The 20,229-nt window shown below is 33.8% G+C and overlaps 1 pseudogene; it reads left to right on the top strand.

Moving 5' to 3' along the window:
* The first annotated feature begins 2,503 nt into the window (after positions 1–2,503).
* On the top strand, positions 2,504–10,822 carry LOC117239710 (annotated as a pseudogene).
* Positions 10,823–20,229: the final 9,407 nt, after the last annotated feature.

Here is a 20,229-nt window from a genome sequence, read left to right as displayed (position 1 = left end):
TATTTTCACAATTCCGTCCTTTAACTACCTTTCTTGAATCATAAAACTCAAAAATATATGCAGTAGCTACAAAACATATTTATACATAAACTTGTTTTTCAATGATGCGTCCTATTTCATCAGGTTCCACATATCATTTTCAAAATAATCAATTTTTGTAGTCATATAAAAGTTGATACACTTGCGGACTTAATCAATAAGTATATAATTGTTATAATAGATACTCGCTATAGTCTATGGTATAAATGCTTTTTGTCATTACTATATAATACGCATAATACACTGAAGCGTTGTTGTGATGGAAGACGATTTTTCTGATATTGGAAATTTTACAAAATAAAAAGAATTTTTAATTATTGTAGGTAGTAGAATACTACATAAGAGTGTGAAAATAAAAGAATATTTACTGACAAATTACTTAATAGTACATTATACTAATACTACATAGAAAATGCAGATACTTTCGTTTAACCCAAAATATTCGTGGTCTGCAGTAGTATTCTCTATAACGCGGCAGATATCACGGTGCAAAAACTAAAATAAATTCTGTTTCAAAGTAACTCAGTCAGTTAAACATAAAAATAAGTGACACGCAATACGTAAAATCCTTCTTATCGTACAAAAGTTATTGCATAATTATGACTTTCGAGTCAATTCAGAAGCATATACGTTTGTATGTCATGTATGAGTCAAGCCTACAATAAAGCCTATAGAGCAAGGGCAGAAAATCAATTATAAATACTGCTTTTATCTGTTTATGGCAATAATACGTTTTTACACCTCCAAAATTTACTGGCGCGTATATGTATGTATATAGAATCTTTTTAAGCAATTCCCTGATCGCGACGTCGGCAAAAGGTATCCGGTATCAGAGTGATCCCTATGCAACTAATAGGAAGTGGCTGGAAGTAGGAAGAGAGTGTTGTAGAGTGCAGCATAAGAACATAGAGCGTCGGTAAATACGAAGAAACATCGTGCAAGAGGAAGAGGAAGAGTAGAGGGGATGGTTGGCGCGTGGCTCGATTCCTCTCTCCCACTCGGTTGAGCCTTCGACGATCTGAAACTCGCACGCCCGTCTAGAGAGTGAGGCAGATGCCTGGGTACTTCTTTTGGGTCTGGCTCTTACCGAGGCGGCATTAAAGGTATATACGAGAGAAGCCGACACCAGCGAGAAAGGCTGTAAGAGGCAAGCACCTGCCGTAAGCGCATGGTGTCGGGTCACTCGGCTGCTCGAACACGATCGTCCATAGCGCCTAACCTGACTGGTTGGCTTTGGTTGCCTTCTTCGATGGCTTGACTGCTTGACTGGACTGACTGCCCCTATGCCCACATCTACTCACTACGAAAAACCATCGGCCAAGAAAGAGAAGACTCACGCGTACCTGTCGCATAAAGTAGCCGCATCATTAACTAGTCTCCCCCCGTGTATCGTCTCGCCGGCTTCCTTGAAACCGTCGATAACGGCCGAAAGAAAGATCCGCGGACCCGAAACAGATTCGAAGGTTACCAATGTATGTCGTTATTTTAATTCTGTCTTTCACTTTTCATCTTAACCGAGAATGACAGCAAACTGGAGTAAATTGTCGTCTCGGTTGAAATATTACCGGGCGTCATTTTTCGATTTGTCGTAATTTCAGATACGTATGTATAATGGATGCTCGTATATATATTGCACATGTATGCTGTTGGAATTAATAATCTCAATGAGCTCTCGTGTATAATTTGTAATATTAACATTTCGAATGATAACGATAAGAACGTAATATATATATCAATTGTATTTTTAATACTCTCCGATGTTACAATTACATTGGATGATTAATGAATAACTAAATGACTGGAAACTAAACTTGTAGTTTAGATTATTTTATAACCGTTAGGATGTTCTATACTATTTCATTATTACAAATATATATATTGGAAATTACATTTAATATTATATTATATTTAACGTATTAAATGAAATACCAGCAAACGTGTATATATAGCGAAAATAAAAATATGTGTGGATATATAATAATATCATCGAGTAAAATATAAGTGAAATCACATATATTTTACGTATAAAATTAGTGTAATCTAGAAAATAAGAGAACAACTTTTCCTAAAGTATGTATGTAGTATAACTTTTCTTCAATATGTACAATAACAATTAAATTTAAACTTCACATATACATATTATGTATACAGTATACTACAATATATTGAATGTAAAAGAAAATTGTTGAATGTTAAAAATATTTTTACAAAATTTTCTATATTTCAGAAACCCTAAGAATCGAAAAAGGATAAATACTCGATAGTAAGATAGTAACGTCTTATGTTCTGTTAGACACTGCTCAAGTTTTAGTAGATTGTTCCATTGTTTCTCCTGTAAAGAATTTGATGCAAAGTAGGGAAGGCTGAAGCACGTGCCAGTTCTTCGTTAGCTTCGCTTGTTCATCGTCATTTCAAACTCGGATGATAGGCCACAGGGATCAAAGGATCAAAAGATTAAAGGACAATGATCTCGGGTAGATCGAAGGATGCGCCGCCGCAACAGATACAACCTGCGTTTATAGCTGACCAGGAGGAAGAAGAAAGAAAGGAAGAGCCGAGAGAAGCAGGTTGCCAGGCCAGTGCGCTGGTGTAGGCCAGTGGGTACGACCTGTATGTATAGCTATCGCGGACAGCGGACCCGCATGATCAAAATGAAGAAATGGTGCGAGAGGGAAAAGGAAGAAGGAACAGCGCTAAAGAGACTCGGTTGCATCGATCGGCAGTACTAACCCAGTGAACGTGACATCCAACAACTGCTGAAGCATGCAATGTCCGTGCTGTTCAAGTTTTCGCTACTTTTTATCGAAGACCGGTCTAGCGACGTCTAGCGTTAGTCTACTGCTCTCGTGAATTTTCTCCTTTCTTATACTATCAACTTGTGACATAGCGAGACGTAGATGAGGGACACAATGGTGGAAAATCTCTACAACTTTGTTAAAAGTTTGTTTCAAGCAATTTTGTGTTTGATCGACCATGATATGATTAACATATACGTACTTCGCTCATTATCCGCCTACACACAGCTTTATTTACATCGTTGCATGGAAACTTGTTAAGATATTCAATTATTCCGACCAATCTTGAATTATAAATGAAATCCTAAAGTTTTAGGAGAAAACTGTCGCAATACAAATAGTATATGAATTCATGCACATTTTTAGATTTTTGTCTGTCTGCCGCTATAGTATTTACATATCGTATATACGTATTTTTAAGTGCCGCACATTGCGATACATAAATGAAACAAATGTCGAGGACGAAAATAGGGTGACGCAGATTGGCGCCCTGTTCTGATTACGTCTAACATCACCTGCCCCCCTGCAGGTGGTTGCCTATCCCACGATATGCGAGTATTTATCCTCGTCCCTGGTCGATAACCGACCATCGACCAGCCGCTCAACTACCCCTTCCAAGATAATGTCGATACGTACACCCCCGTAATCATTTTCAGCACCCTTTGATCGTCGACGATAGTCTTGTTTCCGCCCTCGGAACGAAACTGTAAGGGATTTTGCCTGTTTTGACTGCAAATGATCGAAATATGTATAATACACATTTTAACTCATTGTTAGTAATTAAATATTTAAGATGTACACAAAACACATCGAGACTCATTTTAACTTTTCTATATAACACAATTTTGTTATTAATAATAAAACTAGTAATTTCATTTTTATTTGGCTGCCGTTTTACCTTTAGAAAATTAAACTATTTTATAGCAGTTAATAAAAAATTGTTTAGACGACTTGTATTTTAATTACATTTACATCGTTTCTATATCATTATGTTAAGGAATGTAGTTTTAAGAAGAGAATGTTAAAAGAGATTATGTTTTTTGGATAAAAAGATTTATTTAATAATAAACATATTCCTTATAAATTTAAACATAGATAAAAATATAGATTAAATATAGATTAGGTTTAAACATAAAAATTTGCGTACCTTCATGAATGAATAATACCCGATACTTTAGTATGATAAATCAAATTTTACAGTAAAAATCTTCGTATAATAGTAGATTTCATGTAACAACAGATTTCAAAATTCATATAAAAGCAGATTTGGCACGTTACAGGACGGAAATAGCCAAACGTCGCATCAATCCAACTATAGTAAGTTCTTGATTATCGGGAAACTAGTATCAATTTAGTTTGTTTGATCTGTTTTTATCACTGACCACAGTTATGCTAACGTCCAACCGTATGCCAGAACATATTTTTTTCTACCCACCCTCGCTTTCCTGACAATCACTTATACGGGAGTTCGCACCTGGCCACCCCCGCACGCGCTTATTCCTTTGACAAGCTTACCTGGTTCTATGCATACTCATACATGTGTTCAGTATCGTTTCTATGATATTTTTCTGTTACAAATTTGTTAACTAATCAAACATGAATTTCAGTTAATCAACGTCATTTAAAGCGCAGTAATTATACTTCTCCGCAGTAAAATACTACTGCTATACTATACAGATGTATAATAAGAAAAGAAATATCGCACATATAAATTTTTAAGGATTAATTTGCAATCTTATGTAGGCATCTTTATGTTCAAAAAATGTTTAATATTAGCTAAAATACTAACTAAAAGATGGCAAAGATATTAATGAAATAACGCGGTGATTGAAACATTATTTATTAAACCCAGTCATACTTTTTATAACAAATGCTTTGTAAAAGCAAAAGGTATTCAAGACGCTTCTGTATAAACACCAAGAGGAGTCACTTCATATGGAAGGATACATAAACACAGCTAACGACTGTCACGTCTCGAGTAACACAATGACGAATACTTCAAACTGTCTCAGTCGTACCATAATAGCTACTTAAATGATATATGCGTTTGATACATTCAGTTCGTCCATTCGTAAAGAATTCATCAAGGTTTGTGCAGATCCGTGACCAGACAGATATGGTACAGGGCAAAAAGAACGAACCAGCGTCAAATGAAACCGCTGAATTTAACGTTCAATACGTCCATAAACGGCTTGATACGCGTCTACGTGCATACAGGCTAGTAGTATGAAGAGAAAGAACGTTGACTACCACAATTGCTACTTTCAAAGAAAAAATTCAAAGTAACGATCGAGGCAGATGTCAGCATCCATACGTGAATTTGCTTCCACACCTACGACCCTTTTCTCGAATACAGATAACGCATAATCGTCAATAATGCTTCCATTCGAGCCTTCAACCCTTTTCTCAATTCGTTCTGAACCACAGGAAAACAGCCTCTGGAAATGTGGAATCATCCCTTTCTTTGGTACACACAGCCTGCCGATGCAGAGTTATTTGAATAAGACATTTAGACGATCGGGCAGCTGCACAGCTAGTTCGGGCTTTTTTTCGAGTTTTCCAGAGATTTTTGCATGGTGCAGATGATGCGGGCACGCGACCACCCCTTCCTCGATCTTTCCTCTGTCCCCCGCCTGTCTCTCCTCAACCACTCGTACCCGCAGAAATCCTTTCGAAAACTGTCTGCCGTGAGTTACGAGGATCTCGATTCACGAGGAGAAAGGCTTCTCGCTAAGGGGAAAAAGAGACGAAGAGTAACAGATGCCAGGTTTTCCCGATTGTACATGAAGAACGCGCTACCACCAACTGTGTACACGTCAAAACAGTATAATTCCGTATTCTGTCTGCCTTTTTCACCAGATCCGCTACCTTTCGTACTTTATTCTTGCGTGTTAATTTCCAGATAATTCTCGTAGAAATATTTTCTTCCAGTCAATCCTTTTATCAACTACGTAGATACAATAGCACTGCAACAATTTGTATTACAGGAATAATTTGTTTTGATATTATGGTTATTGTATAAATAATCTTAATATGCAGGATGTTTGTAAGTCATCTTCGGTAAAACTTTGTTAGTATCTTCTAGGAATGTAAATAAAGGAAAAGATGTTATATATAAATATAGATGGTTTGAAATTTTATGAAAGAATTATAATAGAAAGCGTAATATATTTTCACTAAGATCATTTCATTTCACGCTACTATACTTCTACTATACTTGTGTCTGAAAGTACAAGAGTCAGTTACGTGAAACAAAAATTGAAATGAATAATAAACTGATACAATGAAATAGTTCATCTATTGAGATAGAAGAAAACCGGAACGAGTTTCGTAGAATAATAAATATGTATCATGCTTTACCGCTGTCAGAAACTTAACAAGAACTACTTGTCGACAGAAATAGTCAACATCTTGAAATGAGATATTAATTATCCTGTACATTAAAAATGAAGCGATTACTTATATTGAAAGCAAGCTGTGTGTATGTCTATATAACATTTCTTTTTATTTATATTTATAAAACATGTTCGCAAAGTTTAGACGAATCGAACTGGGAAATCTATATAAATCTTTTTGACTCCTGTGTATAGATGTATACATTTATATAATTTATATTTATATCGATATATTGGTACGCGAGAAAAGTAATTGTGTTTTCGTCTTTTATTATAGAACTAGTAAAAATATGTTAATACTTATATTTCTATATTATGTTTTACCTTAATAGTTTTTCTCTGAAACAAAGATCAAGCACGATGAATTGAGACATAGTTACAAAACTGTTAAAAATTCGTGCAAATAATTTCAGGAATATATCGTTATCGTGTTTTCGTGTCGCTGATCATTATGCATTCGGTGATTCACATCTGGAATGCACATGGTAAACGCCCCTGTTTTCTTGTTCCTAACGTATAAAATAGTAAACGATGTAATGATATCGTAACGAGGTATTTTATTCCCACGCATTTTGGGTTGCGTGGCACAATCTGGCACGCATAAAAGCCTACCCTCGATCGTTGTCCACTAATGTAGGTACCCTTTCAATGAGAAAAAACTCCCTTAAATCGCGTTTGCATGGAACCGCGTCGCGTAATTACCGACTCGCAGAGAACCTGGCAATAACAACAACAACGGCATCGATTCACAGCGACATCGCCTACGCCATATGGTGCTTTCTCGCAAAGGAACGTAACGGTTTCCACGTGTAACATTCGTGGTTCTCCCATAGCCAAGAATTCACGAACGAGATCCTACGATTTCCTGAGAGTAAAAAGGGGGAAGAGGTCAATTATATCTATTATTAATTAAAATAAATTACTTTTTAGTTGAACAAAGGACGTTTAAATTACCATCAAGTATTACGATGGAAAATAAGTAGTTAGATAAAATATTAACAGAATTATGTATAAACGGAACCCAACAGATCCACGGTTTGAATTCTAAAGAAATTTCTAAAAAAATACGAATTTTTAAAACAATTTTGTAAATGGAATGGAGAAGTGGTATTATCTTCCACTCTCAAAATTAGTGTATTAATCATTCATCTTCTGAATTTTTAAGAATATTTAAGATATTTAAGAAAATTAGCGATATCTTCTGCTCTCAGAATTAATATATTAATTTATCTTACGAACGACGAACTCAATTTTATTTTTATATTACATGGCATTTTCCTCTTTTTTTTTCTACAACGATTGATGTCGTATTCTGATTTTATCTGCCTTCAAGAATCTGCTGATTATATACATTTCATGACACTGTATAGATGTATATATAAGAAATTTCAGTGACCGTCGAAGTAACTCTACTCTAAAACCGCCCTTTTCCATCATCTCGTACTTGTAGGCCTAAATTACACGTTCATGTAATTGGTACCTCCAAAGTGGAATTCTTATCCTCATTGGCTATGCAAACGTTAATGATAAGGACTGCGAAATAAAAAATTTCTTACGTATGAGGTTACTATGCAAGTTTCAATCTTTCTTAATAACCATTTAATATAATTAAAACAGACCAGAAAAAAATTAAACAAATACCATGAATCAACACATTTAATGTTAATGCTTATAACTTATACCTCAAAAAATTTAAATATAAATGTATTTAAATATAAAATTTAAATTAACTTCTGGGGTTGATAATATTAATTAAATATTATTAGGTTGCTATACATAAATTGTTAATTTCGTAAATATATAAAATAATCCAGATTTTGACTGAAAATGCTGTCAAATAATATTTATCAAAATATCAATTCAAAATTTGTAGCATGCCGAGCATAGTATGATGATTGTTTCGTTAATTCTTTTCGCTAATCATAAGGAGGCAGATTATGTAATAAAGCGAATCATGAATCATCCTCGAAGAATTTCAATGCAATTTTATAAAACTTTAAACACTGACCTAATACAGTAAATTTTGCTGGCAACATTACTACAAATTTTTGGAAGGTTACATTAACAAGAGAAATTTAGGTTGGAAATACAGATTCCAAGAAAAAATGATCGGCAATGATTTTAATTGTAATAATCGTAACTTTGATCTACAATGGTCAAAATGTATTGAATCTGTTGAAATATATGTAATGCAATTAATATCAATTCCAAGAAAGCTATAAATGAAAAGTTTTATTAAGAATTCGATCATTCGATTTGCAATGATTTAATATGTATGATGAATACTACAGCAGTATAATGGTACCCAGATAAATTGCAATACTAATACTATTTAATTAATTATATTACAGCACAGTACATAATATTATGAGAACAAACTGAAAGATAATCGTAACAGAAAGGTGATACCATAGAGAAAGCACAGAAGAGAACAAGCAAAGCAAAAAGAAAACATTAAGTTCGTTGTCCTTACACTCATGCTCGCGATGTTACCTAGGAGAAGCGTAGGTATCTATAAAGGGTAGGAAAGACAAGACTATAAACAGCGCCTGACCGCCAGCCACATGTCATCAAGATGCCTACACGTGTGAAGAAATGCGAAATGCATTGCCTATTGGCTGGTGAGAGCAAAGAATAATAGGTGGTCACCAGAGACGAAGAGCCAGCGATGTTTTTAGCAGCGAAGGTGCTGCATGTGAAAGGTGCTCTGAGGCGAATACTGGTACAAACGAAAGGAAAAAGAAGACGAGCGAGGTAAGTACCTATTGGGTAACATTTATGCCGTTTACGATCTTTCTGGCGCGAAGAAGAGACGAAAGGCACGCTACAAAGGGAAAAAACAGTGTCGAAAAAGGCTAGCTTGGCACGAGAGTAAAACCGTTGCGGTTCATAGCAGATTTTATGGCGTAACCTGTATACTACGCAGCTATTATTATCTATCCCGACGATAGGGATTGGCTGTCTTCTAATTTTAATAGATACTTACTCCTCATTTTGGATAGTTTTAATGATAGCTAATCCAGTTGCGGTCGGAAGCTTGGCTAGGCGCAAACCGGCGAAACGCGTTCACCTATTGTGACGTACCACCACGAAATTAGCACACCTTTGAACGATTCATCGAGATATTTTTTCCACTGCGGTTTGACCTCCAAATTCAATGTAGATATACTGCCACTTTTCCTTTATGAACGAATTTAATTATTACATGTGACTTATTCAACCTTTCACGATCGAGGTTAACAGGAAAATATGACTACAGTATGACTACTGCATAAAGACAGACAACGATACTCGTGTATTTAGTTATCTCTCAGTTATTGTTCATTTTTTAAACATTCATTTTCCATACGAACAAAGTAAAGATTTATATGATTATTAATCTTGTAAAACGCGAGCACAATGTAGAACTCAGATATTATATGTCATGCAGCAAAATGTTACATTATGTACTACATATTGTTAACATGAAGCATATCCCTGTAAATGAATTTTAATTAAAAATTCCATTACTGTTGTTGTTGTAAATGTATTTCATTATTGTCAAGGAATTTATTTAAGACCCATTATCACTATTTTCTAATTTCGAAAATTGTTAACTTTCATTTACATTACATATTTGCTATTATGTACTTACATAATCAAGTAATTTAAGCATATACAGTTACTCACATTAATATTCAGACACCCTTTAAAGCAGAATAACCTTTTTAAGATTAAAACAGGTGACCTGAGTATTGTTTAAAAAATTAGAAGACTTAGTTTACTAGACGTATAAAAAAAGTTTTTATTGATTACAATTGCTGGAAATTGCGAAAAGGAAAAAGAAAAGATCGCTTTTCATAACCTCTACATCTGGGCCTATAATGAAAATTTAAACAACATATTTTAAAGATTTGTGCCAGTTACATATCTACAGACTGAAAATTTCATCGAAATCGATTAACTCGCTGCTATGAACTACAAACGGTTAAAAATGATGAAAATCGCGGTTTTTCGCGATTTATGAAAATCAATTCAAAATAATGAAAAAAAAAGGATATTTATGTATATCGTTATTTATTATATATCGTATATTGTCACATTATATTACTATTACATACTACTTTGTGTTAATAGTATGAATCATTGCATGTTAAGCAGTCTGCATGCATGAAATAACTAAAGTTCGATTTCACGGCAATAACACTTCCGCCACCTGCGTTTATTCGGATTATTCACAAATGATGAATTAAGTGGAATAACTGCTACGATTTCACGAAGAAGCACATTCAATGATCATATCCTTTCTTCGTGAAAATAATCGTATGCCGAACGGTTAGATAAAAGAACATGGACACGTTTTGTACTTTTAGAATTTATTTCGCGATCGATTCGATGCCTGAAGAAACAATGCGAAAGTTCGGCATCAGATGGCAGAGCCGCCGAACCAGACGATCGTGGACCATCTGGTGGTCCACCCTGGCATACGGCAAGCATCCGATGTATAAGCGTACGAAAAAAGTCCAAAACCCGATACTCTGGATATAAGCCTAAAGGAATTTTAAGATAACTAAGGCGGGCATGAGGGAGACAGCTGTATAGGATAATCCCGATTAAAGCAAATGAAAACAGTGTAGATCTGTCAATAAACAGTACGAAATCATTTACCTCCTTTGAAATTACGTTCAGATCCTAATCCCATTACTCTGATCTCGTCCTCGAATAATTTGTTGATCCTAATTAAAACGATTCCGTTAGGAAATATCTATCGCCGATCTTTATGTTGGTACTGCAATCACTGCTTTCAAATTTTCAAACCACGGTGAGAAACTACAACCGAACTTAAATATTAATTTATGATATTGCTAGTAATAACCTACGTAATATGCATTTTATTAAATAAACGAAGACATTCAGATAATACAACTTTCGAAACGAGTTTTCAATTCTACTACAAACCTTTGTAAGTTATATTTTAAATATCCAAATTCATTATAATAAATATGAACAGTTATTATTAACTTTGAAGTAAATAATAACTATACATAAAAAATTAAAACAATCCATTTTAACATATTGGCTGTAAAATATTACGTTTCACTAAAAACATTTTAAATATATGTTAAAGCAGTATTCTATTAATATTTGAAGAGGTTTAGACAATACTTGAAACATTTGTTGCCCAATTACAATTTCCAATTATATTATATCTTATTTACATTTGGAAGAATTAAAATCGATTTATTTGAAATTAATTTGTCTTCATTAACTTTTACTTTCATGGTGGTAGAAATATTTGATTAAAATATGACTTGATTAATAGGTTAATGGTTATCGTTACTAAAACCTAGATACAAAAGGTATCTTGAAGAATTAACAACGAAGAAACAATCGCAGAAGGTAGAAAAAAATTATGACGAGCGATCACAAAAAATATTAAACGAGATATTTAGGTCAGAGTTGCGCAGTGCACCAATGCAATTTCAAGCTCGGATAGCCGTGAGGTAGCAGGAGAGCGCGATTGCTTTGTTTTTCAGGGTGCGACGGGGGCAAAATAAGACGGTTAACTAAATATAAGACGAAATGCTGACCGAGTCACGTCTGCAACAAGGCACGTGCAGCACGCGTGCTTCGACTTCATGCACCGACAAAAGAAACTCATGCGTGCAACCAACCTCTCGAACCAGACTCGTATGCATACTTACGAAAATATAATTCTGTTTACCAGTGTCAAGGACGATCGGTAAACGATTCTTCATTGTCCTTGAACCGAGATTTGCAGCAAATAGTCATATATAAACATCTGATTACTTGAAACTACGACATGTAAATACATAAAATGGCTCATCCGGTACATGACAATTTAATTATCTTCATCATCGTTGGAGGAGCAAAGCAATGAACAAGACAGAAGACTAAAGGTGGAGAGTGAAATGAGGTACGAAAGTAATTTGTTCGAAACGTCATTTTTGGTTGAAGTAATTAAGATGATTTATTATTTTTGTCAAATGAAGTTGCATACCACGATTCTACGGAGAGTTCAATGATATTCAAAATTATATATTGTTAAAATAATGTATTTTAATACACGTTCACAATAATTATGCGCGCACATCTATTTGTCATTGAAAAATATTATTAACATTATTCTAATATTAATATACGTATTCTATATAATTATGTATCTGTATTTGTATTTATATAATATATTATGTGATTATGTATATTGTTATTTATGCTTTAAAATAATTGCCTGTTTAATTTTACGTACTTTAGTAATAACTTACTTTGCAGTATTACGATGTACGCATTCACGCGAATAGATCTACATAGCTTATTTACCTTACAAAATGATCTTTCACATGATCAGCTGTGTCTACTAGGAAAATGTGTAAATTATCTATATATAAATATATACTACTACTACTTTTCTATTACTCTGTATATATTATCTGTACGTTCAGGAGTCTCGTAGACTCCACCTCGGGTTTTACGTTCCAAATATGATGCCTCGGCAATGAAAGGTTAATTTCGATAAATGAAAAATGGAAACTCTCTAAAAGACTTGCAGCGACTACTATTTCAGTTTGCATTATTCGCTTATCGTTTATCGCTGTCAGATGGTAACTTATTTATGGAATATTACTTAAAAATAACAATATCTTATTGTTATCTAAAAATATATATCAATTGAGAACTATCAATTCTAACTTTTTTGAAGTCAATGATCAATCAGTGACAAGGGTTAACAACGAACAAAGACAATTGTTTTGTCTCGATTAAGCATCGGTTTCCCCCCTCCTCCCTTTTTTCGTAGTTCTTCTTTGTCTGCTGTGGCGGCACGTACCCTAGTTTTGGTGAAGTGATTTACAAGTCACTCCGGCGTGAAGGCAGGTGACCGTGCCGCTCGAATGCTACTTAAGTACTTGCACGAGTCACGAACACAGCCACGACTTCACCAGGAAACGCGTGTCTTTGTCGGTAATAATTTTGATATCCACCATTTGGATCGGAATATTTAACATATTATGAAAATCAGGTGAATGTTGTGGAAACGGAACATGAAGCGATAATATGTCTACTAGAATGACATCTAGGCTACCAACAAATTTCGATATAAGAGAAAATCCAAAGTTCAAAATGAAACGAGAGAAATTGAGCTTTGATTCATTAAGATTACGAATGTAATGAAAATTTATAACACGTTATGTTTCACGTTTTCACAAAAATAACAGTTTCATAAAAAAATGCAGCTGCTGAATGTTAGTGTATAGTTTTGGAATGTTTGAATGAATTTAGGTTGCATGCAGCATAAATAAAAATATGCATTGTTATGTTACCTTTCCCTTATTCGCGTAATTAAAGACCTGCATTTAATAAAGCAAAAATTAAATAATAAAATTAAAAGCGTAGCTACGTGTGGTATATCTTTTGCTGTTCGTATTATAAGTAAAATATTTCTTCGGTTTTAAAATAGTTCAATTTAAACAGAATTTAAGAGAAATAGGTTTGTGTGCATGTATATATAAAAAAATTAAGCTTGGTCTTTAATAACAATCTTTCATCATTCGAATTTTAAGCTATCTCTTTTAGTGCAAGAAATATAGCAAATGATAAGTACAAAGAAAGCAGTTTCCGGATCTAGGATTGCTTATTCTGTTTTCAGTAAAAATCGAATCAATGTGTGCGATGGCAGGTATCGTACAGTCATTAGACCATAAAATTATCGTCTGCAAGGATTCTGGCATTACCCCCTGCACATTCGGAATCCGAGATCGCTGTTGAAATCGTTCGGACGTGACGAGCTGTTGTACAGCAAAAAATGCACGAAGAAAAAGGCATACAGACAAAAATCGTGGATCCGTAACTTGGAAGCTTCTGTTCAAACAATATTAAATGTAACATACACCATCTCTTCTATACAATTTTTTACCCGTAGCGAATAGATTTCAAATTACGTTTGACATATTTGCACATGACATAGTTTCATCGATGATCCACGTAAAATTTTCTCTTTCGTTGCTGAACATTGGTTTAAAGTCGCTCTTAGTTGAAGCGTTAAACTGTGAAAGCTATCAAGTACTTATGGTGTTACGTCGTTAGGCACGTGTTCGTCTCGGCTTTCAGTATATTCCACTTTTTCGTTACGAGTGCCAATAACATTTCACTTATGTGTAATAAAAAAAAGTCGAAGAGATAATAAAACGAAGGCAAAAGAGGTGAAAGAGTAACGGAACGGTTTTACACTATTTGCAATTACTTACTCCTGGCATTCGTCTCCTGACGTGCAAACGAGACGATGTGTCAAGGGCGTCGAAAAGGAACTTCAATTTCTCGTCTCGAGAAAAGCGGGAACGATCTTTAATATTTGGCTGGAGAATCGTTAACATGGCTGACTCGCGCAAAAGTACCGACACCCTTCAATTACTTCTCACGTACCAAACCGAAACCATGCCGGACGGATTATGGTTTGCGCTCACGCACTCTGCACCGTAATGTACAAGCCGACACCATGAGGGTACCATAAATATCAGTTTGCACGAGAAACTGATCGCACGAGCATTGTAACGCGAAGGTTAAGTCGATCTTGTGCAGTTGTTTTTCTTCGTTCGGCTCATCGCGTGCCTCGTAAATCGATAATAATTTGATTGTACGTTTATTCGCGTCTATATACCCAAATATAGTATCGACTTCCGAAACCATAATACTTTGCCATTTCTGTGTCTTTTATTATAATAAGTACTGTCAAAATTGTTATGTACTACAAAAACTTTGTAATCATTACTTCATTTCCGAAAATTACTATTATTGCTTCATTATATTCCAACCAACTCTGTTTTTTCAAATATCCTCATTATTTTAAGTATATAATAAAGAAAACAATATTTATGGTTGTAACATGGTTAGGGATTGCGATATTTTCTTGGGAGTGTGGAAAGTCTTTCATATTTTCATCTTCGTCAATTTTACTTTCTAAAGCGGTATTCCACGTTGAATTGTTCCTGCTTTATATGTAAATAAGGAACATATCTGCTTGATCTTAAACAAAAATTTTATACTAATAATATCATAATTGTACAAACTGAATAAGGAACCTATATTAATATTAAGAGGTGCCAATTAGTTAACAATATTTGTTAACACATTAGTTGTTTATATCAACTTTAGCCTAATACTTAAATATTTTCTAATGAAACTGATAAGAACGGGAGTGTTTTGATTACACAAAAAGATAGAATGCAGATTTCCTCTATACCTCCACTTGTAAAGAAATTCATATCGTCAATATATTATCTTCTTTCTTTGCAGCCATACAGTGCATATAAAAGTATTATTTCGTGTTACTTGTTACTTTAATATAAGTTTGTTATTTGATCGTTATTTCATCTCCCTGTATCCCCAAGAAGTTACAAGATGTTTACTGCAAACATTAACATTTTTTCGCAAGAGTACGATATCGTTACGACCTATAGCTCCTTCGAGACTTTCGATTCTCATGATGAGTAAGATACGATGCAATAAAGAAATTTGACCTCGAATATTAAGGTCAAGGTCAATTTTGTGGCTACTGTTTTTACGGATCCCCGCCGATCCGAAGGTGTAGAATCACGCTATAATGGTTTTACACTTACTTTTTTTTTGCACCCTGTACGTATTATAACCTTCGAATAAAATTAATTGTACCGTATTATATACAATAAATGACTATATTTTCAACATCGTTGCCTAACATTACATTAAATTAAGTAGTTGTACATGAATTTTCTAGAATTCACAACGATGTGTTCAGAGTATCTTTATATGACATTGACGAACAGGGTAATACTAAAGTGCAACGCAAGCATGAAGGCACGTGCTATCGCGCTCATTTCACACAACTTGCCGCCTCTAGTCGTGCGGGTGTAGATACCGCGCAATGTTTATTCACAGAAGAAAAAAAAAAGTGCGAGGACCAGGAACGAGTGGGGTCGTGGTAGTCTGAACGAAGGGACAGAGAAGAAGGTGTAAGAGCCAGCGCTTCGTCGTTGAATCGGCTCGTTGTTAGCTTCCCCTCATATCCTTCTCTTTCCTTTTCTTATCTGCTTGAGTACCTCGTCCTCTCTTCTTTCCCCGTTTCCAGCGTTTCCCTCTGACCTCTCTTTTCGGCGGTTTGTTCAGCCGTAAGCGCATCTCCTTTCATTTCTCGCGGTCGCAGGAAACGCAGCTATCTGTTGAAGCTATCTCGTAAAATAGAGTACACACTCCGTCGTTGTCGAATCGGAAGACTTTTCAGTAGAAAACTAGGTGGAAGCCGCTAAAAGATTTCATCACGTCTGTTCGTAACTTTGAATTGAGGTTATTACGCGTTCTTCCTTGTGTAGCAGAAGAATGGAGTTGGTTTGAATTCTTCGACAACGCTCCACCATTCGATTCGAAGGAAACAAGAAAATGCACGAATCTGTTAAGCATTTGAGAGTTTTAACGATTGAGATAAAGATCTGTTTCATTCTTTTAATTCCTGTTTCACAAAATTTTAATGTTCTGGTGTTAGGATGAAATTAAGAATTGAAATTAAGAATTCGAACATTTGATATTTTCCATGAGAAAGATTTTTCGAATTTTTCAAATATCTCGAATCCATTATTGTAACTACTGTAAGTCACTATAAAGCTGTTAATGAGAATTATTTACAAATGTTATTCTCTAAAGCATCTATATTCAATATGGACTTTAGATATTCACATGCAAAATAGAGTATCAAAATGTAAATAAATTGAAGCATTTCGATACCAGCTTACTAAATACGACGCAATGAGATATTTTATATTTATTTACTGTACAACTGTAAAATTTTACTATAAAAAAAGTGACAGATAGCTTTTATTGAATCGTTTTATAATTTTGCAATATTTAATATCGAATACAAATAAATGACTTGTACTAGAATACGATCATTTTAATATGTTGTATAATATATTTATATTCATTAACCTCCAAAATTTCTATATATCTAACCACTTTAAGCTATTGTTCATACTATAGCTTCAAGAGCTGCAGCTACGCATATACCTTGGTGTAAAAAATAAAAAAAACATAGGGAGAAATACGACGATCTAAAACGAAATGAAGGAAACTGTAGGATGCATGTAGAAACAAGCAGCAGGCACATCTTTAAATCAGATTGAAGGTTATAGGAATACCGACCGAAAAGGAACGAAATAAGAAGAAAATAAGCATACACGCACCAAGCTGATTTTTAGATAGCTGCGAATTTTATTGACATGCAGACGTGCATACTCAATGCCATACCCATCCCATTGGAAAGATTCTTTTAGTATTTAATTGCAGTATTCTTCGGCTAAAAATTGACGTAAATTCTTCTTATACGAAATAATTACCTGCGAAATAAAATGTAAATAATTTCATAATGTATAAGCGATAAGTTACGAATTATTTAACATAAAAATTGAATTAATTAAGTGACGAAAAAATATATTAGATAAACAAGCATGAAAAAGTACAGATCCTTAAGTCCATGAATCCTTGATCCATGAATCAAAATTGTCTATTCAGTTTCGTAAGCTGTACCTAACTTATCGAATATAATAATAAATACCCTTCACCGATGTTTCACATTAATATGTGATACGTAGTTTGTAAATTATTGTAGGTAATAATTTTATATTTTCAAGTATTTTATTTGACAAAACCTATCATTTAACATAGATTATTAATATTCAGAAAACAATTATGTGATATAAGTATATTATTTAATATAGAATTAATATGGTATTCATGATTAGAATTTAAATTTCACTAAGATCATAAGTAACTAAGTGAAACATGAGAATACTTCAACTTTATCTATGTACATATACAAGTATCTACATATTATTCGATATTAAAATAGAGACTTACTGTAATTCTTATGTCAAAACCTTTATTATACTTCCAAACCTATAGAGTTAAATACAAAACCATAACTTTGTTGTCCTAAAAATAAATCAATAGCGAATTTAATATAATATAAGTATAGAAGCTTTGATCCCCTGCCAAAACTGTCAATGACGTATTTATGGAAAATTGAAGCGTTAAATAATGATAAGTATTCATGGAAATATTTAGTTACTAAATACCTTTCAGCGCTTCAATAACAATCAAGTAATGCTATCTGTATTCTTTTAATATTCATGCTGATGATTGCCTCAGATTGCATATAATTTCTGTATAAAAAAGACCGATACGAATCACTGCCTCTGGCTACAAATAGTTTATGCAAATTATCTTCATAGTCTCGTGCCTGTAGTCCTTCTCGTAAAACCGTTAACAAGAGTATACTTAAACTTAAACATTTACCTTTGTCAATAGAATTTTTCTTACATATCTTATCTGTAGAGAGGAAGAGAGAGAGAGAGAGAGAGTGTGAAAGAGAGACAATAGCGTTTTATCTATATCTAATCAAATTATCGGTTGCTCTATTGTATACTAAATATAAATAAAACAAGAAAAATGATAACAGTAAGAAAGTATAATTTAATATTTTTAATGCCACAATTTTATAATACTTATGTACGATTAGAGATTAATAATTTATATATACACTATTGAAACCCAGAATTTACATCTACGTATTATATTAAAGAATAATATATAACAGAATAATAATATATAATAAAATAATATAATGGCACAACCTTTATTTTCCAATGAAGTTCTACATTTTATCTTGATAATATAAAAATTTTGTAGTTATATGAAAGTACCACCAAATATATAATACGAAATTTAATATAATTAGACCTAACTAAATAGTGCATCAATGATATAATAAATATAATGGCGTTCCAACATCTTTTTTAGTCACAATATTCTTTTGACAATGTTCTAACAATTTAAAAATATAGTGAAAATAAAATACAAAATGGAAAAAAGTAAGATGACTAACAAAAAAAAAATTACCCTCTCCACATCGTAAGATATTTTAATAAATCATTGAACTACAATGATCCTCAAAACCATGAACGTTCGTATTGCTTGATATCGAGTGTAAAGTTGTGTTTAAAAAATCTGCATTCTATATTCTAAAACCGAAAGGCGACCTTGCGTTTCAATCAGGTAATCCTGGTTGGCCTGGTGAAATCGAAACAGTCCCAAGGTCTTTTCATAGGTATGACATTACCGGTCCGTGGTGTGCACAAACAACAGCTACCGTACACAAGAGATGCCATCAGACATTCGTGACAGGATCCCTGATAGAGGTCTCGTGCCATTCCAGTCCTTCCAGAAATTAGTAAATCCCACACGCAGTACGCGCAAGCTGTGCAACTGGCGCTTCGTCAGGCTGTCCCTCCTAGTGGATGCACCGGGAATAAGAAACACGTGCTTCGTAGTACACCCACGCGCGCATTATCGGTATCTGAAAGGAAAACATCGATTCTTTGCAAATATTATCTGTAAATAGTAACGTGTTAACGTTCAGCGCCAGAACGGTTTTAAGGTATTTACTGTAGGATGAAGAATCGTTCGATTATTGTTAAATATAGCCGTTACAGATACGAATAGAATGATACGATACTAGTATCTCAATTTCAGTCCTACGGTAATGTTTTATAATACCTTATACGTGTACGATCAATAATTTTTGTTGAATGTTTTTATACGTATGTTATTTAACATATTTTCTATATTTTGAAAATAATTGTAATGTTACTGTTTCAGACAATTAATTTTAGAAATGGTTAAAGAATTATTTCATTCGTAGCTTATTCAAATGAGAAATTATTTACTATTCTTGTTACTAATTAAGATGTTAAAATTCTCATTAAAAATATTTAACAATAATTAGTTGAATTTATATATTGCGTGTTGTAAAGATAAAGAAGCGAAAGTAAATTTATTTGATATTTGCAGAAAAATATTGTATCAAATCTATCACTAGATGTTATTCACCGTTTTTCCACTTTCTCTTATCTCTATTTCTCTCCTTCCTGATTCCATGGTGGTGACACCTTGCCACGCGCCATTTAGGTGTATGGCGGACT

The sequence above is a fragment of the Bombus vosnesenskii genome, unplaced genomic scaffold (assembly GCF_011952255.1).
Source record: "Bombus vosnesenskii isolate JDL3184/JDL3185 unplaced genomic scaffold, Bvos_JDL3184-5_v1.1 scf7180000014105, whole genome shotgun sequence".
Taxonomy (NCBI): Eukaryota; Metazoa; Arthropoda; class Insecta; order Hymenoptera; family Apidae; genus Bombus; species Bombus vosnesenskii.
The sequence above is the reverse complement of the archived record's forward strand: the minus strand, read 5'-3'. Positions and strand labels throughout refer to the sequence as shown.